The following is a 3,180-nucleotide window of genomic DNA, read 5'->3' on the forward strand; positions in this document are numbered from 1 at the left end:
CTCTTCCGATCTAGTGGCGTCAAGGCTGCGTCGCGGGGAGTGAACTGCGCGTGCTCGGCTGGGGGGTTTAGGGGCGGATTTCGAGAAGTGGGCGCCAGGATCCTCTCAAGTTGTGGACTTTCTTAGGGTTGGGGGCTCACGGAAGAAGGTTTATAGGTTTGTTGTTTTGTATATTAGGTTGCTAATTATACGAGTTGGTATTGTTCGGACGTCTAAGTCGTGTCGACTCTTTGTGACCCCCGTGAACTGCCAGGCTTCTCTGTCTTTCCCTATCTCCCGGAGTTTGCGTAAACTCATGTCCATTGAGTCAGTGATGCTATCCAACCTTTTCATCCTCTGCCCTCCCCTTTTCTTGCCCTCAGACTTTCCCAGCATCAGTGTCTTTTCTTCTCATCAGGTGGCCAAAGTATTGGAGTTGTCATCTTCAGCGTTAGTCCTTCCCATGAATAATCAGAGTTGATTTACTTTAGGATTGATTAATATATTATTCATTCATACATTCAACAACTTTAATAATCTGCTACCGTGTCCCATGCATTTATCTAGGAGCCTGGGATACATCAGTGAATAAAATAACTTGCAGCTCCTGGAGCTTGAATTCTTGGAGGCTGAGAGGGAAAAGAGGGGTGTGGATCACAAACAGTAAATGTATTTTTAAAATAAATTATCTAGTCTATTAAAGAGTGATAAGTGTTTTGGGAAACAAGCAACAACAAGGAAACACACACGGTGCAGGGAATGAATAGCTAGGCAAACTATGGCCTGCAGATCAAATCCAATCCTATTCTAGTTTTCCTGCACTCAGTGGGCAAAGAATGGTCTTTATACTCTTTTTAAAGCTTGCTGCTAAGTCACTTCAGTCGTGTCCGACTCTGTGTGACCCCATAGACGGCAGCCCACCAGGCTCCCCCGTCCCTGGGATTCTCCAGGCAAGAACACTGGACTTTAAAGCTTGGGGAGACATAAATAGAATATTTCATGATACATGGAAATCATGAAATTCAAATTTCAGGGTCCATAAATAATGTTTTATTGGAACATAGCCACCATCTCATTCATTGACATTTTGTCTATGACTCCTTCCACGTTAAAGCTGAATGCCCACAAAGCCTAAAACATTTACTGTCTGGCCATTTACAAAAAATGTTTGCCAACCCATGCTTTATCTTCTATTGTGCTATCAAACAGGGCGTCTCTGGTGGCTCAGTGGTAAAGAATCTGGCTGCAATGCAGAAGACACAGGCTCAATCCCTGGATGGGGAAGATCCCTTGCAGGAGGAAATGGCATCCCACTCCAGCATTCTTGCCTGGAGAAATCCATGGACAGTGGGATCTTGAAGAGTTCAGGCAGGACTGAGCAACTAAGACATATCAAATACGAAAATAGGTTCATAATGTGTATGTTGTTCTGTGACCAGCTTGTTCATTTAGTAGCATAAATCGAACACTTCTCACATTCTAGAGCACTATTTTAATGGCTACATAGTGTTTTGTTGCTTATATGTACCTTATCTGCCACAACCAATTTCTTCTTGTTGAATATTCAAGTTCCAGATTTCCCATCTTACAAACAGTGCCACAAAGAGCATCTTGATACATACAGCTTTTCACATATTCATCCCAACATGTTAGCAGTTTCATTCTCTGCCCCCTTATCAAAGTCACCAGTGACCCCCGTATTCTTCATCCAATGGCCATTTCTCAAACCTTTTGTCCGTGGCATTTGGCATGGTTGGTTACTTCCTACCTTGAAACTCTCCTGTCTTGGTTTCTAGGATACCAGGCTTTCCTGATTTCTTTCCAGCTTTCCCATTGCTCCTTATCTCCTTTATGGGTTGCTCCTCTTGTCCATAACCTCTAAACCTTCCCAGGCCCCAGGTTCGGTCCTGAACTCCACCTGTATATCCACAATTACTCCCTTCATGATGCCCTAGAAGCTCATGGCTTTAAATACCATTCACATGCTGAGGTTTCTCAAATTTATACCTCAGTATTTAGTTACTTGGCTTACTCCCTTACCTCATTCAAGTCTTTGCTCAAATGTCACCTTTCCCTTTAAGTCACCCCTGACTTCCCCAGTTGTCTGCTCATCCCCCACCACCTCCCCTCCCCTCCTCTGCTTCAGAGTATTCAGTTGTCAGATCATGTCTTCTCCTTATTTGCTTGTTACTGTCTTTCCCTCACTAGAATGTAAGATCCATGAATTGCAGTATTTATGTGGTTTGCCCAGTGCTATTTTCCCAGCCTCCATACCGCCTGTCTCATAGTAGGTATTCAGCTAAACTGTCAAATGGATGAAGAATGGGGAGCCAGAGATGTGAACTGACATTTGCTGCCAAGAGCGATCAGTCTTGTAAGTTGGGCTCTCCCTGGGACTCGGGAAAGACAGCTTGAGGTGGGGGCCCAGGCAGGGGTCTCAGAGCATCTGATAAGTGACCTGCAGTTGAAAGTGGGGTAGCGTTGGCTGGGAAAAGGGGTTGGGACTGTTTCAGGCAGTGAGGACAGCAACAGCAGAGAGAAAAGAAACACTTGGTGATGGGACTTCCCTAGTGGTCCGGTGGTTAAGACTCTGTACTTCCACTGCAGGGGCCACTGGTCAGGGAACTAAGATCCCACGAGCCACGTGGCCTGGTCAAAATAAAAGAGTTGGTGAACAGGTCATCGGGCATGCACCATTATTCACTGAGCACCCACTGTATGCCTCCCCTGTAGGAACAACTTGAACAAGTAAAGATGAGTCCCCTGCTCTAGTGGGTCAGACATGAGCAGCTGACAACCCAAAGCATAAAGAGCCCCTTCAGACAGCGGTAAGTACTGTGACAATGTGGAAATAGTGTGAGGAGCTGGTCAACTGGGGCCTCTCTAGAAGCTGTCACGCAAGATTCCTGCCACAGAGAGTCACACAGTGTCCCTCGCCAGCCGCTTCCAGAGGGAATGTCTCCATCCATGTGGATCAAACACATGTGGGCTTCAGGATGGTCTCATCTGGAGACTTGATGAAGTCACCAGCAATGTGGGTTCTGTGTTCCCGGTCTGGCCTCCACAGGTTAGTCTCCTCCTACATTCAAGGTGGCCCCTTCTTATAGTCACAGCACAGCTGCCCCGGTTCGCTCTAGAACTGGCCAGTTCATGGCCAGTTAGGAACTGGGCCGCATAGCAGGAGGTAAGCGGCAGGCAAGC

The 3,180-nt window shown here is 46.4% G+C and overlaps 1 long non-coding RNA gene across 1 annotated transcript; it reads left to right on the top strand.

The window, feature by feature from the left end:
- Positions 1–16: 16 nt before the first annotated feature.
- LOC104987028 lies at positions 17–2,793 on the top strand. The gene is made up of 3 exons (XR_825100.1): positions 17–156; positions 2,271–2,353; positions 2,713–2,793. It is a non-coding gene; the product is annotated as an uncharacterized LOC104987028 (long non-coding RNA).
- The last annotated feature ends 387 nt before the right edge of the window (positions 2,794–3,180 follow it).

This window comes from Bison bison, unplaced genomic scaffold (assembly GCF_000754665.1).
Source record: "Bison bison bison isolate TAMUID 2011002044 unplaced genomic scaffold, Bison_UMD1.0 scf7180017864080, whole genome shotgun sequence".
In the NCBI taxonomy this organism is placed as follows: Eukaryota; Metazoa; Chordata; class Mammalia; order Artiodactyla; family Bovidae; genus Bison; species Bison bison.